This window comes from Dermacentor albipictus, chromosome 1 (genome assembly GCF_038994185.2).
Source record: "Dermacentor albipictus isolate Rhodes 1998 colony chromosome 1, USDA_Dalb.pri_finalv2, whole genome shotgun sequence".
Classification (NCBI taxonomy): Eukaryota; Metazoa; Arthropoda; class Arachnida; order Ixodida; family Ixodidae; genus Dermacentor; species Dermacentor albipictus.
Window position 1 is genome coordinate 284,796,371 of NC_091821.1, and position 26,151 is coordinate 284,822,521.

General features: G+C 46.4%; 1 protein-coding gene and 1 long non-coding RNA gene across 2 annotated transcripts in view; both read right to left on the reverse strand.

Moving 5' to 3' along the window:
• Window positions 1–26,151, reverse strand: part of LOC139054426 (protein Skeletor, isoforms B/C-like) — a 358,514-nt gene that overhangs the window by 294,709 nt on the left and 37,654 nt on the right. The window lies entirely within an intron of this gene.
• Window positions 23–1,615, reverse strand: LOC139057152 (uncharacterized). The gene is made up of 3 exons (XR_011512597.1): window positions 1,430–1,615; window positions 423–641; window positions 23–189 (listed from the first exon to the last, which is right to left on the reverse strand). It is a non-coding gene; the product is annotated as an uncharacterized lncRNA (long non-coding RNA).

The window sequence follows — 26,151 nt, forward strand, 5'->3', positions numbered from 1 at the left end:
AACTCTGGGTGTTTATTCAGGAGAAACTGCCATCATGCGTCCAGGTAGCCAGTGTAATGCCCTCCTGGCGTAGGGAACTCTTTCCTGATTCTGTGGACAGCACAGCTTGGCAAAACGACCCGGTTACCTTGAGCAAGTCGCCTGTACACCCGCCAAACAAACTGTCGGTAGGCAGTGTATCGGTATTGGCTGCAAAAAAAAAGAAACACACACACAACAATATAAATTTTAAAATTTACTTCGTGTTTTTCTATTACATGCCATGCACTGTTCGTTTGGATTCATCTAACAAATAAAACGAGCCCTCGATTCATTCCCTCTGTCTCGTTTATGCTATGCACCAATAGCACTAAATATATGCAGCGGTAACAGGGCCTCAGGATTTTTTGCTGGCCTGATTACTGATTTCTTATTGTACTTACTCATTTAAGGTGCGTTGCCCAAGGTGGTATGGGCAGTAATGCTTCAACTTGAGGTATTTCAGGTCGATTATGTGCGTATTGAGGCAATACAATTGAAAAAGCGGGTGCTTCGTGATGCATTCATAAGTTTCAGCTGCGTTTGCGACCTTTTGCTGCTCTGTACAACAGACCCTCTCTTTTTCTGTAGGCATGTCGCCGCAGCGGTGACCGCAGGAGCACCTGTTGAAGGAAGGAAAATTACCCTTTCAATTGCTGTGCAAGAACAGATATTCTCGGGTTGTGACAGAAATTGTTCACCCTATGGATGCATGTTATTGTCACGAAACAAAATAGTCATGTTATGTACACTTTCGCTGAGTCTAATATCGAATGAAAGCATATGAGCACCGTTTTAATTTATAAAATATACAAAACAGCGAGTGAATGAACGCCAGACAATAGCATGCGTGTGTAGTAACTTAAAATGCACAGCACATTTACCTACATTGCTTTTTCACCCGTTGCTTTTCAACTTGAAGCAAAAAAATGACGGATTTTCATAGGTCTCTGCATGATCAAGCCTCGGATTTCATGACTTGATTGTTCGCGCAGCATTTCCCTAGTAAATGTTACAGCCAAAGTTTTTCCTTTCTCTATGGCCACAGAATCGGTGTAGCTAAGTGATCTGGTTGACGGGTCCCTAGCCCAGCCACTCATCACAACGAGTTCAACCAGTAAATGGCTTCTAATGGCGTAAATGTGACAGTAGCCGTAAACGCAGGGCTATGAAAAAGCTGGAAAATTCTACGCATGCTGTGCCTCGTCACGCAAAAACGAACTGCGTAGCGGTCGGAAGCCCACCGCGTAGGTAAGCACAAAGCGACGAGCTACGATTCTCTACGATTCAGCCGTAATAGCTGCCATTCTGCCTCGGCGTACGTCACGAAACTAGGTGTTTTACATCCTACGTAACATTACTTTCAAAACTGCTGCCGCTGCACGTTAATTTTACTAGAAAAAAGGCTTACCATGTTGCTGGCCCGGGCTGCCTGACCGGCACGTCTACGGCCGCCTGCTCCTCTTCGTCGCTTGACGCGGAAGGCTTGTAACCGTAAGCGATTAAATTTTTTGCCAAGCTGGAACGGTCCTCGTTTTCAGAGATGTACTCAACGCTGGTAGAGGCGCCAGAACCCGTATCTGTGCTCGCGATGACGGCGGCGGCACGCCTCGAATGACCACGGCAGGCCGGCTGGCTATCCGACGAGGGTGTCGTGACGTCACGCCTTCCGACTCGCGTGGGCCGGGCGGCGTTGTGCGCGCTCACAAAAACGCCAAAAGTAAATCCATCCGCTGAAAAATGAGCTAAGTGGCCACTTGTTCTCGCTGTACTCGCACACTGAGGACTCATTTTCAGCATTTTAGTAGAATTTTCAAATTTTGTGTCCGTATCCCTTTAACGCCTGCTTCACCGCCGCCGCGGATCGGGTCGGTTTTGCGCTATCTTCGGCATCGGCCCACGCATGGGGAGTCTTGGCGCCTGCTTCACCTCCGCCGTGGGTCAGTCCGGCATTGTACTATCTTCGGGATTTTGTTCTACACGCGGACACGATAGTGGAGAAAGTAGCCCTTAAAGGGAAGCTGAAGAGTCCGTCGAATTGAATAAGGCGCTCATATACGGATGCGGGAACCTTATAAACCATGCACGTGAAATTTTGGGCGGGATTTTTCATATAGGAACGACGCAATCATCGGTTAAAATTGCGCTGTCGCTCCGCCCCCCGTCGAGGGCCGCGCGCTGCTGTTGACGCTGACTATGCGAGCGAAGACCGGAAATCGCGGTGTAGTGACGTCAACACTAGTGTTCCGCTCTTTCGCATGGTATCTTCGACTGGTCGCCTGTACACCCCGAAGCAGAGTCGGGTAGATCGGGCGTTTCTCGAGCTCAAAGGTAGAGGACAAGTGCGCAAGCCGAACGTGCGACTCGCTCTCGGAGGAGGAAATTGCCGATGCGAAACCACGTGATACTGCCAACGTCCAATGATTCGCCTATACAAAGCTCCCGGCGCTGCCGGAAAAACCGGCGGACGTGCCGGCGGGACGAGCGTTCGTCGAGACGGCAGCATGATGTGGCCTAGGTTGCCAAGGTTAGGGCCGTCGCCAACAGCAGCGACGCGGCGCTGCGATGACGTTTCAATCTCGATGACTGCTCCCATGACAGGGCTCGGAGCGCCTCAGAGCGCTCCAAGATGGAGGAAAGCAATCGAGAAGAACCAGCCGAACGCAGGGCGCGCACCCTCTTTCAACCAGCCGAAGACAACGCCGCTCGCGAGAGCCCTCCAGAGCGCTAAGAAACGACCAGCCGAAGATAGCAGCAGTCTCCGCGACCGTGCCTGACCGCGCTTGCTTCTGCGTGCGTGCCGTCATAATCTGCCTCGCTCGAGCCTGCATTCCTTTGGTTGTGCGCATGTAGAGTGGTAGTTGACGTGCGCAGCATCAATTGAAGTGGTGGGCCGATCATGCCGGCGTTCTGTGCAGCCTACGGTTGCACGAACACCAGCGGCCGCGACGATGTTCCATTACTCCCCGCAAGACAAGAAGCCTGCAGCTAAGTGGGAGGCTGCAGTGAATCGAAATAATTTAAGCACTCAAGAACAACAGTGCTGTGATCTAACCACTTCCCGGACGACGATTACTACCAGAGTTTATCAATAATGCGTGAATGAATGAGAGTACGACTTTCTGCTAGCAGGTTTTCTAAACGCAGCGCGAAAAGGTCGGGGCAACGAACGCACAAAGGTGGGACGGGTGCGGGTGGACGGATGGTAACTTGTCTACGAAGACCTTATGAATACACGAACTCGTCCAAACCTGGATTTTGATTTATTGCTAGCTCCTTCGTGTTAGCACGCTGAACGGAAGGTACATGTTCCTCACCCACCCTTGACGCAGGTTTCGTCGCAAACGGCCGTTAATTTTCTATTCGCACATGTGTTGTCAAGCAGCCAACATGCAGCTACCATAATGCAGTGCAAGTGTAAAGTTTTCATGTGTTTGAAAGCCGGTGCGCGCCAGGACGCTGGGCTCCCCCTCGCGCACCGAGAGAAACCGGCTGTCTCACGTAGCGGACGGAATTCGCCGCCTTTACGGCTCCGGTTACGAGTAGCGTGCGGATGGCACGCTGACGAATGACACTACACGTGCTACAAGAGCCGGAAAACTTTTCCCACATGTAAACCATCTGCGTATATTGTCGACAGCTTTGGGGCAGCGCACAAATGCCGACGATCGCATCCCTGCTTACGGTCCCCGAGGAGGCATGCAGGAACATGACAGTACAGTTGTTTGCCCGGAAACGAACTCACTGGATCGCTGAATACAGCTTTGCAAAAAACATACACACCAAACATTTCTAACACGAGGAGGTGCTAACACTTCGCTCCTTGGAGAGGCCGGCTACGTATACATGTAGGGAGCAACGCCAAACACCTCAGAGAAACGCAAGCTATCGAAATCTACCATTACCGTCTCACCAAGCCACAGCGCCAAACCACCTTGCAGCGTGCTTCTTGTGTGGCGGCAGCGGCCGGTCCGGACGAACACCAATGTTGACGTCACGAGGCTCCCGACCAATCACAGGTGGAAACGAGGCGCGCGAGCTGCCCGAGTCTGCTGCTGCACTTATCGTCGAAATAAAATCTGTTTGCGCTTTTTTTCGCTCAATTTCAATGCGATATTCGAATTCGGAGGGTTGAAAACCATTACGTATAGCTCTTCACTCATTCTTTTTGGAAAACTCTTCAGCTTCCCTTTAAGAGGAAGCTTTAGCTCGGGTGATTTTATCTAAATATATGTTAAAGGAGAAATCATTTTTCTCGGCAACCACTGCACCAAATTTGACAAGGTCTCTTGCACTTTAAGAACAAACGTAAAATCTTGTGACTGTTCGAATTTTCTATTTAGGTCATCCTTTATTTATTGAAAATTTGCAAACGTTTCTCAAAACGAAACCATCAAGTTTACAACTCTGTCTTTCGGCAATGAAAAACGATATCACATTCTGCGCATTGCATCTTACAGCACATCTAAAGCGGACGATATTAATATATTACACATGAATCTCAAAATAAAATTTGTCATATGAAAATACAGCTTTTGCAAAACCCTTGTACACCACGTAACGAATTCACGAGAGATTGTCCGCTTTGAACGGCATATAATGGATGCGGTTTACAGAACCATGACATCTATTCTTGATTCGGAGCTATTCATCTGTAAACTTCGTTCGCGCTATCTTTTTCGCACTTTCGAATCTCTAAAATTCTTATAACAACATTCTGGCACTAAATGGAAAGTCTGCTTCCAAGAGACACTAGAGTTTACGTTTTTCTCTAGAATCCAGCGAACTTCAGTAAAATCAGTCCAGGGGTTTTCTGAGAAAAGCGTATCGGAGTTTGACATCTATTTGAATAGGCCGCGCAGGAGTTGGGCCCGAGTTAGAACTTCCTGTTAAGAGGAAGTCCTAACTAGATGTCATAATAGATGTCATGGTTCTGTAAACGGCATCCATAGGATGTTTCAAAGCGGACAAATTCGATATGTCATTCTACATCTTACGTGAATTGTTACCTTGTTTCCAGGGGTTTTGCAAAAGCTGTATTTCTATATTACTAAATTTTTTTAGACTCATGTGTAACATATGAATTTTGCCCGCTTTAGATGTACTATTAGATGCAATTCACGGAATTGTATTACAATTTTTCTTTTGAGTTACAGAGTTGTAAACTTGATAGTTTCGTTTTTTGAAAATTTTTGACTTTCGCCAATTTTTAAGAAATGATTGATGCACTAAATCGAAAATTGGCAACCAACAGTCAGTAGATTTTCAGTTGTTCTTTTACATACAACAAACCTCGTCAAATATGGTTTAGTGGTTGCCGAGAAAAACGAATTCTCCGTTTACATGTATTTAGATAGGAGCACCCGAGCTGAAGCTTCCCCTTAACGGCTTCGCTATATATAAAAAAAAAAAATACAGAAAATAAATGCCTCAGCCGTCAATAGCGCCACCCCAGATTTCGTCACGATGCCACCGTCACCATCGGCCCCGTGAGCAGCTACCGAGCTGTTCACTTTTGTTATCTTCCTTTAATCGGCGGCAGCGCATTGTCTTGATGCCTGCGACGCGCTATATCTGCACGATCATTGCGTCATGCATCGCTTCTGCAACCAAGCAAGCTCTCGGCGGCACAGGTTCGCTGCTATATTGAGAATAATTTAAACAACAGGGTGAATAAAAATCGAAAGCGGACAAGCCGGCCACAAAGAACATGCTCACGGGGCCATACTATTGATGACAGCATCACAAAAGGCTAGGTGCGGTCAGCTTGACTTTACAGGTTTTCAAGTAATTACTGAAGGGCTAGTTGCTTCATTATCACAGAAAGAACAGCGCTTCAGGTTGTTAGCGCAGTTTGTGTGTGGTTCCTCCTTTGTGTCCCGTCTTGAAGTGCTGTTCTGTGACTTTACATAAGTTCTTTTTCTGCGTCAGTTACGCCTTCCAAGAGCGTTTACTTGGAAAAGTTTTGTTCGCATGCCTCTTACAGAAGCATGGTTAATCGAAATTTCTTCGCTTGGCTGCATAATCTCGAGAACGGGCTCCAAGCTGCTCATTTTCTTTAGCCATGTAAGATCAATTACTGAAAAGTTAATTAACGTAGCTTTGTTAATTGTGCACACAATTTCTCAACTTACTCCGCATCCAAAGGTTACAAATCTGAACACTCGCAGGATAAAATGATGTCACCATTGCTTGTATTTGTTTAATAGTTCTGCTTGGTGCAGTTAGAAGCAGCCGGCATATTGGTGCTGCGGTAGGCTTTTTATAAAGTAAGTATGAAAGTATGAACATGTTATCTTGGCGCAAATCAACTTCATGAGCTTAGGAGAAAGCTTTAGCTCGGGCCTAACTTCGACGCGGCCTATTCATATACATGTAAAACGCAAAAACGTTTTTCTGAGATTACCCCTGGACCAATTTTAATGAAATGTGTTGCATTTGAGAGAGTACGCTTAATTCTAGCGACGATTGGAAGCGGGATATTGATGTAGTGTCTGAATTTTGTGAAAAGAATGTTAAAAAATTCGAAATTTCGGTAACAATAGACGCATAAAGCTTATAAATTAATAGCTCTCCATCAAGAAGAGATATCGCTGTTTTGTAAACAGCATCCATTAGATCATTCAAAGCGGACAAATTCTCTATGTAAATTTATATTTTACGCGAATTTGTTACGTTGTGTATGAGGGTTCTGCAAGATCTGTATTTCCATATTACTGAGTTTCTTTAGATTCATGTGTAACATATCAATTTTGTCCGCTTTAGATCTACTATAAGATGAAATTCAAAGAATTGTGATATCATGCTCCATTGCTGAGTTAAGGAGTTGTAAGTTGATAGCCTCGTTTTCTGAAAATTCTCGATTTTTCCAATTTTAAAAAAAAAATTGGCAATATCAATCAAAAATTTGAAACCACCAGTCACTATATACTAAGTCTTTCTTTTAAATGCAACAGACTTCGTCAAGTTTGGCGCCGTGGTTGCCGAGACAAACGAATTCTGCTTTTTGTATTTAGATAGGAGCATCCAAGCTAAAGCCCTTTTTACCTCGAGCACCATGTTTCAGCTCATAATAAAAGCAACTGTATTCTCTTCTTTCTTTTTTTTCGGAGAGGGGGGAGCTTTTTTTAGCGTCTAATCACTGTTCCAAAGTTGTAGGTTAGCTCAAGACGCACCTGCATGTGTTTCCAATATCCAGTATATTGTCACGGCTCCAATAGCGAAAGAGCGTTATCTTATCAGATTGCGCGCGTGAAGCGAATACTGGCGCACATTCTCTATCACATTTGAGGACCCGGGATTGCACTGCAATGTACGCGCATTCCAATCTGATGAACCGATGTCTTGATCCGTAGATCAGATCCAGAGGAAGCGCTACTATGCGCGCAGCCATCGTTGTGCTTTGAGTGCTTTCCAGCGCAAGCTCGCCTTTTATAATATGTTATATTTGTGGCTCACTCTTTTGGAAGGCGTTTTGTTCTTCACAGCACTACAACGGGTGAGAGTATAGACATTCTCCATCTTCATTTAATGAATACTGGTAAACGGTCTACGAGCCGTACACGTCTTGGCGTCTGCGTTTACACATTTACCGCAACAATATCTTATTCATACCTAACTTTTTAATTTAGGAGGCTGTAAAAGACAGCACCCTTATATTAACCTGAGGTCTTCATAACACAGGAAACTTAATTGCTTATTAGTCGGCTTTCACCTCATGTTAAGGAATTTCAATAAAGATATCCTTACGATAATTAAAAGCCTATCCGCTTCACAACGTTTCATCTGAGTTCCCATTTGCAAGCTGATACCGACTTGCAGGTGGTTCATATGGGGGGCTCTTGACATATGTTCAACCGTCAAATAAAGAGTTATTTCAAATGTTTCATGCCAGGAAGGCGTGTTACCCCCCTGCCTTTCATTCCCGTTCGACAACAGGCGTTAGACGAAGTGCTGCAAGAGCGTCGTTAGTCCAAACCAACGAGCGACCGTAACTCACATCGCCTATATCGCTGTCATTTAGGCTTAGATAAGAAATATGTATATTTTAAATTAACGCATCACGAATCCAAAAAAGCTGCCCGCGACCAGCTCATCTAGGTTTCTTTCATTTCGTACTTCGTCGTAGCGGCTTATAGTAGCTCACGAAGCAAAGCACTGAGTGTGGATATGGCAGAGAAGCACGTTCTATATACTGTCTCGTCACCCACCGAAAATTGCCTGCCGTGCTACTGGCCATTCTTAGAAAATTGTATATGTGACGCCCAGCCATTTGCAACACAGCAAGTTTGTTTTGCGATGGGAGAGTCCAGGTGAGAGACAGGGCGGTTATGGAGATAAAGACACGCTATTTTCTGTAGTAACTTAGGAATGCATGAATGAATGCCTTCATTTATTGAAAAGAAGGATGAGCAAGCATCAGTGGAAACACGTCTCAGCAGATTGGGAAAGAAGCGGGGGACAAGGAGGAGAAGCTGGAGCCCGGGTTGCAGGTGAAGTCGCAGCTTAGGGGCGAGAGAATATAAGCGAGAGTATAAGCACTATAAGCGAATATAGAGAGTTGTCGAAATGAGTTGAATTGCTGAGTTGAATAAGTTGAAGTAGATGTCTGATGTGCCGAGTAAATGATTGGAGTCACCACCCAGCATCCGTCCTTTGCGGCAGTATAAGCTCCCGCCGTTCTTGGTGACAAACGTTTACTGAAAACCAATCTTGGCAATTAGTTATTCATCAGCCATGCCTCACCGCTCATTCCTTACTGGAAGGGTCTGTTGATTACAGCTACGCTGTCGCTTCAAGTTACGACTATAACTTCACGCTTGCGGTTACGCTTGCTTTACTCGGGACTCCGGGAATACCATAAACATGGGTTTGCTGCTCAAGTTAGATAATAGACATTTTAGAATAGCGTTTCTCGCCTTACACACGCACAACGCAAGCACCATTGCAGCATGTTGCAGTGCGCGTCCCTTCAAGACAGAGACGCGAACGCAAACGTAAGAACGCGTTAGAAGACAAGGTGCCGTCTTGGTCCTCGTGCCAAAGATATACAAGCCAATAACATATTAGCAATCATGCTGTCGTTTCTATGCAAAGAGGTTACATTTTTAAACTTCTGGAGGGACAGTCTAATTCGCCGCCTACGGGAGCGCGTGAAGCCGCCAGCGGCCATATTGTTAGAGGAAAAGGAGGGCAGCTAGAGTACGTGGCCGAGGTATACGGCGCGGTGTGCTTGCGGTTCTGCGAGGAAAAATAAAATTATACCCGTTTAAGAAGTATATCAGTCCGCCGTTGTGTGTAGCTGTTGTAAAAAAAAATGTCATGATGGTGGGCGCCTGGGGTTCTCTGTCTAAAAAGTTGCGTGAACTGAAAAACAGTCATGTTTCCTGTTTTCATCATTCAGTAGCCTGCCGCATGCATCGGCAGTGTGATGCCCTTTCGTCGATAAGTGCTGCCGGCCCGTATTGGCAGCGACATGGCCTCGAAATATATTATCCTCATGCCATTTCTTAAAAAAATTACTGTTTGTGCGAATGAGTGCTTTTGGTTTAAACTTAGAAAACAAGAAAAAATACAACGGAAGGTCTCATTTTTGTCCGGCGTTAGTTTTATCCGAAAAGAATCGGTCAAAGCAAATTTGCAATAAAGCTAAGGCGACCCACGATCTGCCCTTAGCCGCAAGCACATACGCTCCCATGAGAATGGCGTTCATTAATGCAATATTTGCATTCACAGTGAGCAAAAGCGGCTGTCGTCTCCACGGTAGAATTGAGTTACACGGCTTTAATGCCATGGACATTATATCGTTGCCAACTTCCGCGGGATTGTAGTCGTCAAAATGGGATACTAGTGACAGGGAAACCCGGAGGTTTATGAAGGGCAAGAAGGCAGAAGCTTCCACAAGACCTCAGGGAAATAAAATGACTTTTTGAGCAGCGTGGTCAGGGGGCCATGCGATGGTTTCAACGTCTACTAAAAATCCACTAAAATATGAACAGAGGCCGAAAATATTGCGTGCATTTTGGGAAAGGCGAAACCACTGGAAATCTCAGGACAGCATTAGCCTAAATATAAAACATGACCTAAAAATAAGAAACCATTACGTTGAGAGGGTGGCCAAATTTTGGCAAAAATAAATGGCTGTTGAAACAGTTCAGGTGAAACCCGATGGTGCAAAATAAGGAGAGAATGGCGGCAAGTGTTGAAAGCAGGTCAAGTAGGTCCTGTGGCCGACGCCAGCGCCCGACAGCTGTCAGGCGACTGCACTTATAAGCGAGAGGCCTGGTCGTCAGTTACAGGGTGATTCAAGTCTGAAATATTGGACGCCGACTCCATCACATTAAATACAGTGCATTCTACGGTGTCATTCTTCGGCGGCTGGTACCGATTCTCGTGCAATGAGGATGGGAACAAATTGTCTCACGCGCCGACTGACAGCTTCCTCGAACTCCCAACATTCCTTCACCTCCGTAGTTGTTTAGTTTTTATTGGATTCGGCTGATAATCCCGAGGTCTCGGTATCGAATCCCAGCCATGGAAGCCGTATTTCGATGGGTGTGAAATGCGAAAACACCCGGGTACTTAGGGTTAGGCGCACGTTAAAGAACCCCAAGTGATCTAAATTATTCCCGAATTCCCCACTACGGCATGCCTCAAATGAGATCGTAGTTTTGGCACGTGAATCCCATAACGTGTTATGTAACATTCGTTAAGGATGTCCTTGGCAGTCGCGCAACTCTTGAATATTAGTACTTGTCAGGAGCTGTGCGCGAGGTCTTTGAGTATGTGGGTAGCCTTTATGGCGTTCGATAAATGCTAGACTACATTGCGGATATATTATAAAGGCGGAACGGCAACATGGTAGACAATATAGAGAGCATACAAATCCGGCTTATATTACTGCACAATAAGTTTAACTAGCAGTCTTCCTTCACGCACGTGGATAACCGTCATAGGAGACTACCTTGGAAACTAACTGCAAGTACCGTATATGTTATACCCAAGGGTGTACATGGCCTGGTGGCTAGTAAATGTGACGTAATATTGCGAGCAGCTTCGACCATTGCATGCTTACAGACGACGACAAAGAGACAGTTCGCCCAATTCTTGTGTCGTGACTTTTGCGCCAAGGTGCAAAACCAACATATCCATTTATATGTCTTAATACTAAGGCACATCTCAATTTGCAGCTGTGGCGGTAGCCCTTGAGTGCGGATAGCAAAGTCGCTTGCGATATAATTGGGGGCACCTTAACAAAATCGATAGGTCAAAATCAAAAGCCGTCCACGACGGCGTCTCTCGTAGACGCTGTGCGGTGTTGGGACGTTAACAATGTGTGCCGACTGAAGAAAGGCTGCCACGGAGTGCTTCTAACGGTTAGCCTAGCTTGTTTACTCTACAGCATCAAAAAGAAAAAAAGAAAAAAAAGAAAAAGAAAACAGAACCGTATCAAAAGCCCAGATTCCATCATTGCTCGCCGCGACTAAACCATAAACAAATTCAACAAGAAGGGACACTCTTCAAAAACTGGCAACAGGAAACACGTTACACCTAGTTTCAACTCCATCCGTTAGTTGACGCAAACATAAAAAAAAGAATGTGAAATAAACTTACAGACGTTTTATTTTTCTGTAATAGTGGTGGTCTGACCTTTTGGTATGTGCTCACGGTGCAACAACTGAGCTTGATTTTTACCGGAGCTGACCGCCATGGAAGGTGGGACTCCTGAAGGCGAACAGGTGAGCGTCGTGCGCAAGCGGGGCCCTCCGTTCAAGGATCAAAATAAGCTACGGAGGAAAAAACAACGAGGTGTCTGACGTCGACCGATCAAGAATCGTCGATGCCTCAAGGCGCGGTGGAGATTTGAGACAACTCGCCGAGACACTGGGCATGAACCTAAAAGACTGTAAGGTCAACTGCAACGACAGACCATGAAGTGTCTCTGAAAACGGGGGGCTCCATCAGAAAGTTTGGTGTCGACGTTGTCGCCGTCGTAACAAGAACTGTCGACGAGAACCCAGCGTTCACGCTGAAACAGATAAAGTGAACCGTTGAACCAGAAATACCTGGCCTCCCAATCAGCACCAGTTCTGTTGACCGCCTCCTCGACGCACACACCTACTCCATCAAATTAGCGGCCCAGAGGCCGGTGGACCGCAACCGCTCCGACGTGAAGAAGAAGCGAAAAGAGTATGTGCAATGGTTACAAACCAAAGGGCCCCGGGTTTGGCGCTTTTACGTCGACGAAACAAATGACAATATATGGTGCTGAAGAAAATTCGGCCGCGCAAGAAAGGCCACGGCAGCGCTCCAGACGACGACTTCGACGAAAGGCGCGAACATCAACATCATCGCCTGCATGTCGGCAAACGGTGTGCTGCATTGCCGAATTGTCGAAAGAGTCCATTGGACCGTATTGAATGACTTTCTCGCCGACGTTTCGGCCCAGGCTGACTCTGCGCAGCCGGATACAGAGGCCGTCTTCATTTTCGACAACGCTCCCACTCACAATCGCGCAGAACAGGCAAATCTGGTCAGCTCGAACCATTCCATCAAGCATCTGCCGCAATACAGCCCTTTTTTTAAATCCTGTTGAGGAAGTTTTCTCCAAGTTTAAACGTCAAGTTAAACAGTACCTCAGTGAGCGCCGCGACGCAGTGCTGGTGACTCCACAAGGAGTCACACTAAAAGAGCACAGACGCTCGTTGCTTGTAAATGGTGCACAACACGCAATGGCACTTGTTCAACGCGTGGATTGCGTGTGCATTTGATAGGCACAACTTTTCTTTTGTTCAGGCTGTGCTTAGAGAGGAGGACGTGTAGTTGTTCTCCGTTTGTTTCTATAATCCCATTCAGGAAGTGCCCTGGTATCTTGTGAAATTAAATACCGCATCGAATAAATTACATAATTTCGTTCAAAATATCTCACCATATCTTTGTACATCTCGTGTCGAGTGAGATGTCTCATAAAATGCATCGCGACGCTATTTTTTCGGATATACTTCTTGCAGTCCATCGTCGAGCTTTAGGAGAAAAGGATGCGCACTCAATCCCACGCATCGGAAATTCAGCTATTCGTCAATTTTACACTTTTATTTGATTAACGCGAGGCAACCATCAAAGTGTAAGCCTATACAAGGATATTTTCTTTCGAGGTCGGTAGCATGACAAGGTTGCTGGCAATATTAGAACCATCGTTCCATAATGACCAATTCATTTGCAAAAATAACTGACTCGATTCACATATTTCGCCTTTAAAAAATATTTTATATTAATGCAGCCCTTAACGAAGAGTGCGTGCTAAATACTCTTCATGGTGACGTCATGTGAGTCACCATCATAACACGGTTTGCGCGTGTCAATGCGTCTCTTCTTTAACACGATATCATGAGCGAGTTCCGCGGAACAGCGCATCGTAAGTCACTAGGGATCACGTCATGTTAATGAGCAATAGTAAGCACCTACCTGCCCTTTGAAAACCATTTCTTGTGATATACGTGCCGGCAGGTAAGGGGAGTTGACGCTCGCGTGCGAACGTAGTGACGTCACATGAGTCACTAGTGATGACCTCATTCGACTTTGTGGTAATGAACAGGTTGTTGCTCTTTAAGATCCATTTCGTTTGATATGCATGTCGGCAGTTTCGGAGAGTGCATGTTTGGGTGAGAGCCGTCGTGACGTCACGTGAGTCACTAGTGATCACCTCATTCGTCTTTGTGATAATGAGCAGGTTGTTGCTCTTCAAAAGTAATTTCATTTGATATGCATGTCGGCAGGTTAGGAGAGTGCATGGTTGGGTGAGAACCATGATGACGTCATGGTAGTCACTAGTGATCACGTCCTTGGCTGAGTGATAGTGAGCCGGTTATTACCCTTTATAAGCCACTTCGTTTGATATGCATGCCGGCAGTTTAGGATAGTGCATGCGTAAGAAGCGTGGTGACACCTCTCACGTCACGCGAGTCACTAGTGATCACGTCACTTGAGTCAGTGATAGGGAGCATGTATTTGAGCTTTGAAAGCGATTTCCTTTGATATGTTAGTAGGCAGGTTAGGAGGGGTGCGACGATGGTGAAGTCGAGTAGGGCACTATAGTGACCTAATCATGTCACTCAAGGATGAGCTGTTACATTCTCAAAACCATTTCATTTGGTATGCATGTCGGAAGCATAAGAGTACATGCAAAATACAAGATTAGTGAGCTATATTGAATCGCTTAGTGATTATGCCAAGTGCCTGAGTAATCGTGAGCAAGTTTTCACCCTTGTGAACAATGTCGATCGCTATGCAAGACGACAGCGAAGGAAATCGCATGTCATGATCGCTACCCAAGTCGCGTAATAACCGTCACCATTCTGCCTCACTTATGTCTCTTGTCACTCGGAAATGCGACTCGAAAAGGAGGAAATGAGCGAGCGATATAACACACGGAAGTGTTTCTGAAGAAACCATGACAACACCGGTAGCGTGGAAACTGTGCTCCTATAGTCATAATCATCACCATCGGCCTAGTTACGCCCACTGCAGGGCAAAGGCCTCTCCCATACTTCTCCAACAAGCCCGGTCATGTACTAATTGTGGCCATGTCGTCCCTGCAAACTACTTAATCTCATTCGCCCACCTAACTTTCTGCCGCCCCCTGCTACGCTTCCCTTCCCTTGGAATCTAGTCCGTAACCCTTAATGACCATCGGTTATCTTCCCTCCTCATTACATGTCCTGCCCATGCCCATTTCTTTTTCTTGATTTCAACTAAGGTGCCATTAACTCGCGTTTGCTCCCTCACCCAATCTGCTCTTTTCTTATCCCTTAACATTACACCTATCGTTCTTTCCATAGCTCGTTGCGTCATCCTCAATTTGAGTAGAACCCTTTTCATAAACCTCCAGGTTTCTGCCCCGTAGGCGAGTACTGGTAAGACACAGCTATCATAAACTTTTCTCTTGAGGGATAATGGCAACCTGCTGTTCATGATCTGAGAATGCCTGCCAAACGCACCGCAGCCCATTCTTATTCTTCTGATTATTTCCATCTCATGATCCGGATCCGCCGTCACTGCCTGCCCTAAGTAGATGCATTCCCTGGCCTCTTCCAGTGCCTCGCTACCTATTGTATATTGCTGTTCTCTTCTGAGACCGTTAAACATTAGTTTTCTGCAGATTCATTTTTAGACCCACTCTTCTGCTTTGCCTCTCCAGGTCAGTGAGCATGCATTGCAATTGGTCCCCTGAGTTACTAAGCAAGGCAATATAATCAGCGAATCGCAAGTTACTAAGGTATTCTCCATTAACTTTTATCCCCAATTCTTCCCAACCCAGGTCTCTGAATACCTCCTGTAAACACGCTGTGAATAGCATTGGAGAGATCGTATCTCCCTGCCTGACGCCTTTCTTTATTGGAATTTTGGTACTTTCTTTAAGGAGGACTACGGTGGCTGTGGAGCCGCTTAGATATCTTTCAGTATTTTTACATATGGCTCGTCTACGCCTTGGTTCCGTAATGCCTCCATGAGTGCTGAGGTTTCGACAGAATCAAACGCTTTCTCGTAATCAATGAAAGCTATATATAAGGTTTGGTTTTATTCCGCACATTTCTCTATCACCTTATTGATAGTGTGAATATGGTCTATTGTTGAGTCGCCTTCACGGAATCCTGCCTGGTAAATTGCTTGACAGAAGTCTAAGGTGTTCCTTATTCTATTTGCGATTACCTTAGTAAATAGTTTGTAGGCAACTGACAGTAAGCTGATCGGTCTACAATTTTTCAACTCTTTGGCGTCCACTTTCTTATGTAATCGGAATATGTTAGCGTTCTTCCAAGATTCCGGTACGCTCGAGGTCATGCGGCATTCCGTATACAGGGTGGCCAGTTTCTCTAGAACAATCTGTCCACCATTCTTCAACAAATCTGCTGTTACCTGATCCTCCCCAGCTGCATACCTGATCCTGCTGCATACCTGCTGCATACCTCCTGCATACGTGCTGTTACCTGGTCCTTCCCCCTTTGCATATCTCCCAAGGCTTTCTTTACTTCTTCCGGCGTCACCTGTGGGATTTCGAATTCCTAGAGACTATTTTCTCTTCCATTATCGTCGTGGGTGCCACTGGCACTGTATAAATCTCTATAGAACTCCTCAGCCACGTGAACTATCTCATCCATATTAGTAATGATATTGGCGGCTTTGTCTCTTAACGCATACATCTGATTCTTGCCAATTCCTAGTTTCTTCTTCACTGCTTTTAGGCTTGCTCCATTCCTGAGAGCATGTTCAATTCTATCCATATTGTACTTCCTTATGTCAGCTGCCTTACGCTTGTTGAAACTTCGAAAGTTCTGCCAGTTTCATTCTAGCTGTAGGGTTAGAGGCTTTCATACATTGGCGTTTCTTGATCTGGTCTTTCATCTCCTGCGGTAGTTTACTGGTAGCCTGCCTAACGGAGTTACTACCGACTTCCATTGCACAGTCCTTAATGATGCCCACAAGATTGTCGTTCATTGCTTCAACACTAAGGTCCTCTTCCTGAGCTAAAGCCGATTACCTGTTCTGTAGCTTAGTCTGGAATTCCTCTATTTTCCCTCTTACCGCTAACCCATTGATCGGCTTCTTATATACCAGTAGGCTAATTCGAGTTCTTATCCTGTGGTCACTGCAGCGCACCTTGCCGAGTACACTCAGGTCTTGTATGATGTTAGGGTTAGCGCAGAGTATGAAGTCTATCTCATTTCCAGTATCGCCGTTCGGGCTCCTCCACGTCCACTTTCGGCTATCCCGCTTGCGGAAGAAGGTATTCATTATTCGCATATTAGTCTGTTCCGCAAACTCTACTAACAACTCTCCCCTGCTATTCCTAGTGCCTATGCCATATTCCCCCACCGCCTTGTCTCCAGCCTGCTTCTTGCCTACCTTGGCATTAAAGTCGCCGATTAGTATAGTGTATTTTGTTTTCACTCTACTCATCGCCGATTCCAGGTCTTCATAGAAGCTTTCGACCTCCTGGTCATCATGACTGGATATAGGGGCGTAGACCTGTATAAACTTCATCTTGTACCTCTTATTAAGTTTCCCAACAAGACCTACCACCCTCTCGTTAATGCTATAGAATTCCTGTATGTTACCAGCTATATTCTTATGAATCAGGAATCCGACTCCTAAGTTCTCGTTTCTCCGATAAGCCCCGGTAGCACAGGACGTGCCCGCGTTTTAGCACTGTACATGCTTCTTTGGCCGCCTAACTTCACTGAGCCCTATTATATCCCAATTATTGCCCTCCAGTTCCTCCATTAGCACTGCTAGAGTCGCCTCACTAGATAACGTTCTAGCGTTAAACGTTGCCAGGTTCATATTGCAATGGCGGCCTGTCCGGAGCCAGAGATTCTTAGCACCCTATCCTGCGTTGCAGGTCTGACCGCCGCCGTGGTCAGTTGCTTCGCAGCTGCTGGGGACTGGGGGCCGCGGTTTGATTGGTGTGTTCATATAGAAGGTTGTGGCCAAGTACTGCACCAAGGTGGCCAATCCTGCTTTGGTGAGGGAGTGCGTTACCGGTTCTGGTCAACGGGATCAGGCCACACTCCACGCCTGTTTATGCAATTTTGTCAACACGCGGATTTATTTTAATCCGGTCGAAAATTGCCGGCAGCGAGATTCGAACCCCGCACCTCTTGCACGCCAGGCGGGTGTTCTTCCTCTACGCCACCGCTGCGCTCCTATAGTGCTGACGTCAATATAGTGATCACATCAATGAATACACGGCATTCATGACGCCTGTCACGAGCTCTTCTGCAAGAATTATTCGTTTCTCAATCAATTTGCAACAGGACTAAATCAACTGGCACTGGGATTAAAATGTGTGGCACTTGGATTAAATTGGCTGGCGCGAGGTTTAAATGAGTTGGCACGCGGATTAATTCAGATGGCGCTGGGATAAAATGTGGTGGCACCTGGATTAAATTATTGGCACTGGGATTGAAAATGCTGGCGCTCAGATTAAATTGGCTGGAACCTGGATTATTTTCAATGGCTTTTGGAGTAAACTGAGCGGGAACACCTGTAGATGGCTCAGTTAACCCGCTCGGATGTAATCCTAACGAGCATGCCCACCGGAGAGCGCGCGATTTCACATACTGCGTTGTCGCGTGCAGCCAGGCTTGGAACGAGGTCAACATCCACAAAGATCCATTAGGTACTTTCCACGAAATTGTTTCCCATTATCGACTGGAAAGGCGGACATTTCCACCCCCACCCCCGAAATAGAAAAAAAAAAACACAGGCTAGCACACTCAGATTTCTGCAAACCCGTTCGTATCCCACTCCTCGGTCCCTCAACAGGACAGACCCTGACCACTGACAGTCGTGCCCCAAATGTGGTCATGATTCGTGCTCTTTTGAACACATGCTCTGGCTGTGGACAGCTTTGAAAGTCTCTCCACCCATCAGGAAAGAACAATGGGAGGAATCCCTCAAGAGCAGCAATCTCCACATTCAATTCCAGGCTGTCCAGAGGGCCCACGACATTGAGCTGGGACTTCGTATCCCGGTCCCATCAGGGGCGGAGCCACCGCCTTGATCTTGGGGAGCCTTTAGGTCCCCTAGCTCTCAGTCCCTCAGGACACAAATGAAGTTCTTGTCATGTCACGCCATGCGAGTGAGTGCAGATAATTTTTTGAGCAAATGGCGCACCTGCAGCGTGTCCTTTCCCGAAGGCAACTTGGCGTCTGCCACTGCAGCTAGGGTGGCATAAAGACATTGGCAATGCGGTTTTCTCTTCGATGATACAGATAAACATCCAGAAAGAGAAGTTCGGGTGGTTGGGCGATTGCCTGTTGTTGGGAAAATGGATATCTTCTTTCGCGCACACCATAGCTTTAGAAGTGTAAAGTGCAAGTGCCCCAAACATGTTGGTATCAGGTAGTGTGCCATCTTTCTCGTCTCCTATTGTTTTCTTCCTGTTTGTGTTGCATATCGTCTCAGCATATTATGATACAGTACCTGTCTCGTTCGACAGAAGCACTTGTTTTTTTTTTGCGGAAGGTATAGCCATCTGCGTTCGGCGTTCTTGGAAGTGGTCCCTTTGCGAGGTGATCAACCAGCTCAATGCTAATTTATTTTGATTTTATTTTTGTTAAACGTGCGATACTTAACCGCCGTGCGCGAAGGCGAGTATTAGGAGCTTTTGCGCTGTCGTCATTTTTTGTTCGAAGTTACATCACGTGACTCCACTCTCGTGCGGTCGAGACATGGACTGACAGAGTATACATGGTCATTTATCAAACAATGCCAGCGTTACTACTTTGTTTTCCCGTCAAAGAACCATCCCCTTGTCGGCCTAATAACAGTGATTACCTAACCACAAGCAAGACAAACTTGCTTTGCGCTTTTGAAAGTGGATGCTGTCAGTCGAACTGCTTTGTGTCTTTGGATCAACGCACTTGTTCTAACCCATGCTGCACTAGAAAAAAGTCGCCAGAATATTTTTTTCTGGTTACAATAAGCATTCTCAATATGAAGTTCTTAAAACTTTCTTCGGGATTCAGCTTTGCCCGCAATGCCAACTGCATGGCGGCATTGTATAGAATTTCGTAATTTCAAAGAAACGGTAAAACACGACATTCAACAGCTGATCGAAGCAAATGAGATGTCCTCTCTCGTAAAATGCTACAAGGTTTTTGCGTGGGATGGCACCATTTACACACCCTAACATTTTCATTTTCTTGGCACATGAAAAATTGGTGCTCCCCAAATCAATGTTCAGTGCACTAAGTATTGCATTGTTTTGCTTTTTTATTTGCCATTTTTTCAACTACGCTTGAAGATGCCGCTACTCAGACATGATACAGCACAGGGACAATGCACAACTCCATTCGACATGGTCTTGTACTTACAAGAAATTCGCTATCGAGACAGATCATGAACTCAACTAAATGATATCCATGTCACACCGAAGGAATCAAGCAAAACCGAGGACGACACAATACTTTCGACAAGGTTACTGTTAACAGGTAATTCAAGAGTGACACAAGGCGAAAAATATTGCATGTGACGGCGTACATACGACGAGACGGTCAATCAAACTTTGGTGAATCAAGAACTAAAATGCCGACAGACACTGCAGTAAAACTTTATTATAGGAACACATTTTCAGCATCGTTCGTACCCACTCAACGCTTGAAAAGTGTACGAAGGCCCATATTTGTATTATTGTTGCTTGGCGCACTCTGGTTATTAGCCTGCGTAACACCGGCACTAAATTTCGCCTAATCGCACGTACATTTGTGCCTTCTTGAAAAGAGAACCAGAGGCGGATCCAGTCACCGGAACAGCCTTCCATTAATTAAATAATTAATTAATTCATTCATTCATTCATTCATTCATTCATCACAAAGACTTATATTCGCTCGAGGAGCATTATAGCGAGGGGATGTATACACACGTTAAAATTTTTTCAAGGTAACATGATACAAAATGACATCCAAACCACACAAGATTTCGAATGGAGAAACAAATCCCAGGGCGTTCACGTAACAGTAGTATACAGTAGTTTCAATGAGCCTGAAGTAAACAGATATTGAAATTAAAGCCGTGTGAAATTGTTACACTCAGAAAACGTTGCGGAATTGCCCGGGAATATGAGAGGAACATTTATTGTTCCTCTCACTCTGTTCCGTCATCACTCTGCTATTCTTCCACTCATTGTTGCATCGTTCCGTTATATGAGGAGAAAGCGACACGTCAGGTAGCACAAAGGATGACGCTTCATTGCGTCGAAAACTTAATATGTGAGCGAGGAGAGCACTAGGAGACACCATTGCAGGTCCTCGCGCCCGATGACAAAATCTTTTATAATGGCAAGCGTCACGTTCCTTGGGTTTCGAAGTCTCATGACGAACTCAGGTCTTAATGAACGAAGGGTGTGCATGTCACCTCATGATATATCCTTTTTTCGACGATATCGCGCACTCACATTTTCACTGTAACATCATACATACTGCCTCTGAGAGATGCGAAAATGAAGACAGGAAGTCGTCTATAGCCCTTCAGATGCCTTATTTAGCACGCTAGGGGGCTAATCAGTGCTGACGCACTTCGCATGGGCTCCTGCATTTTTCGGCAATTTTCCGGACACCTGCTTTTATTCATCAAAAACTGTGGCAACGACGGAATCGGCACGGAAGTGGTACCGGAGGATATCAAGTTTATGAGCGGTATGTGGAATTACCGTCATTTTTTGCTCCTTGAAGGTTTCACGCCACGCTAGCGGAGCTAACCCTACAAGGCTGGGCGGCCAGCCAAACGCGCGTGACCCGTGACCCGCGGAGCATATTCCGCAGCTCGTGGGCGCTCATGAGCCACCACTCGCTCTCTTCGAGGGTGACTCGGCGCTGCCGCTGAGTACCAATGACTGACGCATCCGACGCAGCAAGAAGTGCACGAGAACTGAACCAGGAAAACAACAGCATTCAAATGAAGGTGGAGACGATGAAAGAGCAGCAACAACTGGAGGCCGAGTGGACGTATGACGACAGCAGCGGAAAGGCGATAAACATCCAGGAAAAATGGCACACATGGGAGAGGAGAGGCGAAAAGACTCAGGTGCATACAAAACCCACAGCCGAGTAAGAAGACCAACTACGAACGCAGCAAGCCGGACCAACAATACCTATTGCGGGAACCATGCTACATTATCAAAAACCGAGACTTCCGCCTTTGCCAGTGGACGACACGAAGATCATATACAGACCTAAGGCGGGATTACAACTCTCCAAATGGACATTGGTGGCCGTGACACATGCAATCGGCCGAGCTAGCAAGTTGTCCCAAGAAGACTTCTATGACAACATCCGGATTCAAGAGCAACACGCCGAGAATATAATAATCGCAAGTACACCAAACAAAGACATAGCGTACGACATGCTCCTCAAGATCACCACCATCCAGCTTGGAGGGTCCATTTAAGAAGTTAAAGCACATGTTAGGACACCAGAAGGCATCAGCAAAGACGTAATCTACAACATCCCGCCAGGAACGAGCGAAGTTGTACCACAGGGGCTACGAGTATCCGCAAGATACATGGTTCTCGCAGCACGCATGCTGGGAAGATCGTCAACAACACTCATCTACTTCGACGGACCGCACGTCCCATACAACATCATATATAAATGCTGCGACTACCGCTGCAAACCATACAGAAAATCCGTGCAATACTGCAGAACCTGCGGAGAACTAAGGCACTGGCAAGATATCTGCCCGAAACCCCTTATAATCTTCTGCTACATATGCGGGATGGAAAATCAACCGAAAGAACATGACTGCCAACCCAGTTGTAAAATCTGTCAACAACCCCATGAGACAGCAGGGAAGGGGGGCCGACATAAACTGAAACCAAATACACCACCGAACAAGATCAGACTGCAATGTGAAAACAATATCCAAGAGCAGCAACGCAGATGGAATTTAAATTCAGACTCAGACTTCGCGGCACTATCCGTATCAAGCAGTACCTCACTATATAGTCCACGCAGATCCAGAAGTGACTCAAATCAACAAGTGTTCAAGCAAACGATGAACCCCGGTGAAGATCACGGTCTGGATCCCGTACACGCAACCCCCAACAAAAGCGAGTCACGTACACGGACGCTGCAGGAGGAAACGCACGAGCACAAGAATCCACGGAAACCGAACGAGATCTGCGGACACAACTCCAAAATCAGCAAACCCTCATTGACAAGCTCATAAAAAGGTGCAAAGAACAAAACACTGCTAATTAAGGCTCGAAACCTCAAGGAATGCCAAACATCCCACGGACCCTTAGGGAAGAAAGAATCAAGGAAATTGCAACAATGGAGGTGCGGAAGCAGATACAGGAGGCCATGACCACTTTTGCAAAGGAGATAACAAAACAGCTCCAGCAACACACCACCGCTCAGCTGGCCTCTATCCATGCCACCCTCCAAGACCTCAGCAACTTCATGTCCTATGCCAAGCAGAACCACGGAACGAAAGCCACAGTAGAAAAGCTACTCAACAACACCGACACGGCTCGCTAAAAAGCACGTAAAAACCTCTACAATGCAGCCAGAGCAGAATCCATGGCCCGGGGCGAAGAGAACGATATCGAACAAGATGGCGAGTAATACCAAGAAGAGATTACCCCAACTCCCAATGAAGCTTTGGCAATGTAACTGTCGCTGTATCTGAACCAAAAGAACAAACCTCCATGAACTGACCAAACTGAAACAATCAGATATCATCGCTATCCAAGAAACTTACCACGCCAATCTGCGCATACAGGGATATGATATACACACCGGATCTCAGAGAACAGCCATCCTGACGAAGAAAAATCTCACCACGCAAGATCACACAATTCAGGGAACAACCATGGAACACACCCTAGTGGAAGTGCTACCTGAAAAGAAGACACACCAAAGACTATACGTACTATGCTTATATAGCCCAACCAGAGATCCGTTATCCGACTTTGTAAACTTCATCACGCAAACCAAAAGACTATCTAAAGGCCATAAACTCGTAATAATGGAGGATTTTAAGGCCCCCGCAAAGCATGGGGTCACCAGCACACGACTAAGAAAGGAGCGCGAGTGCACAATTCGGCGCAAGAGAATCACCTCACCCTCTGGAATGATCCTAAACTAAAGACTCGAATAGGCAACAGTGTGTCCAGGGATACAAATCCCGACCTCTCCTTTACAATAGGGATATCCAAGGCGGAATGGACCCGACTGGACGAAAATCTCGGCAGCGACCACCACATCCTTCAGCTTGAAATCCTGCACCATAAGAAGCCGAGCAGAACCGGAACGGCAAGGCTGACGGATTGGAACGTCTTCCGAGAACATGACATAGAAGAAAACATCGAAAATATTGAAGAGTAGCTCACCGAAGTGGTAAAGACGGCGGAGAAGCACACTAAAGTCATCCAACTCACGATGGACACGCCGGCCCTTGACTCTCACCTCCTACATCTTTGGAATGCCAGGAGAGGACTACTGAGGCGGTGGAAAAAGATGAAACGACCGCAAACTGCAGAGACGGATCTCTCACATAACAAAGCAAGCAGAAGAATACGGAGATCAACTCAGCAGGCAGAACTGGCATAAGCTGTGCGAGCAACTTCAAGGCACACTCAGCACGAAGAAGGCCTCACATATACTGCGAGCGTTTCTAGCTACCACCAGAACCAAGACCCAGCAAAGACATGACCTCAAGAAAATCATTAACTCCCATCCAGGAACTGAGAAACAAATTCTAGAAGAAATGAAGCGTAAACTTGTCGGCGACAGTGCGCCCAAGGTTACCGATCTCCGACCGTACAAAGGCGAACGAAATCTCACCCTCGACAGCCCTTTCACGCTTCCTGAACTCCATGTCGCCCTTGCCAAATTGACCCGTAACACATCGCCAGGAAATGACAAGGTGACCAACAAGACCCTACGAAACCTCCCAGGCAAGGCCCTAAATGGACTCCTTGACAACATGAATAACTGCTGGGAAAAAGGCATGCTCCCGGCAGAATGGAAGCACTTAGAATTCATTATGATCCCAAAACACAACAAGCCACTACAAATCAACAACCTACGGCCTCTTCCTTACTTCCTGCGCTGGAAAGCTTCTGGAACGCATGGTTCACGATCGCCTCACCATATACATCGAAGACTCAGGACTCATGCCAGACACAATGTTTGGCTTCCGACAGCCCCTCTCAGCACAAGATATACTACTACAGCTCAAGGAATACCTCTTGGACCACCTAGAACGCCACAAAATGTTCTCTATTTTAACAATAGATGTAAAAGGAGCCTTCGATAATGTGAAGCATGAAGCAACCCTCCAAAATCTCCAACACACAAACTGCAGAATCCGTACCTACCCCCTGTATCGTAAGGTCGCGCATGCGCTCCTGGAATGGCCCCTTCCGATCAGACTGATCAACGAAGCACGTGTCTGTGGACAGTCAACCAAAGCTATATATACCTGTAAGCATCCCTGAATAAAACACACTTCTTGTTCTTGTTGCATCCATGCTGGTGGTCGTCACTGCACACCGAAACATGGTGCCAGAAGTGGGATAGAATTGCTCAAGCTGTAACGCATCGAAAGACGGGCGTCTCAGTGAACCGACAAGATGGATTTAGTGAAGCCGCCGCAACCGCTGGTGCTGTCCGGGAACACCGCAAGGAATTGGTGCCTGTTCAAGCAGAAATTCGAGCTGTTCTTGCAAGCAACGGAAACGGCGAAAGCACTGAGGTCCGATCCAGCCAAGACTGCGCTCCTGCTCACCATTGCCGGAGAGGACGCCCTAGAGGTATTCAGCAATTTTTCGTTTTCGGACGACGAAAATAAAAAGGATTATGGAACAGTGACGGGAAAGTTTGAAGAATATTGTCGGCAACAGCAAAACGAGGTGCATGAACGGTGTGTCTTCTGTACAAGGACTCAAGCGGAGGGAGAACCTTTTGAGCATTTCGCTCGAGACCTGAGGAAGCTAGCCCAAAGTTGCAATTTTGGGGACCTAAGTGATTCTATGGTCAGAGACCAGATTGTTTTTGGCACCGTTAACCCGGAATTGCGAAAGAAAATGCTGAAGGTTAAGGACCTTACATTGCGCAAAGCCGAATAAATCTGCAAGGCGGAAGAAGTATGTGCCGAGCAAAAGAACGCATGGGTTCAAGTAGAAAAACAAGTGGCACCAATCGAAATGCGCAGTTCGAATGTTCAGCGTGCGCAGTGCAAATGTTTGGCACGCGAGGAACTTGCCTCAGGCTCCGAGCAAAGTTACGCTCAACCTGAAACGGAAGTAGCGCAGATCAAAACAAAGAGGCAATTGAAATGTTCCAAGTGCAACCGCATCCACGAACGTGGAAGGTGCCCAGCCTTTGGAAAAACATGTTTCTCGTGCCGTGGCGCTAACCACTTTTCGGCTTGTTGTAGGAAAGGTCCTCAAATAAGCGCTGTGAGGGACGAGCACGCCGATTTTCATATCCTGGATGTTGGCGTGGGCAACAAAGCTGATTGGGTTATCGACGCCCAAGTCGCGTCCCAACTGGTGTCTCTGAAGGTAGACACGGGCTCGCAAGCCAACTTGCTGCCTTACACCATTTTTCAAAGGCTCAAGGTGAA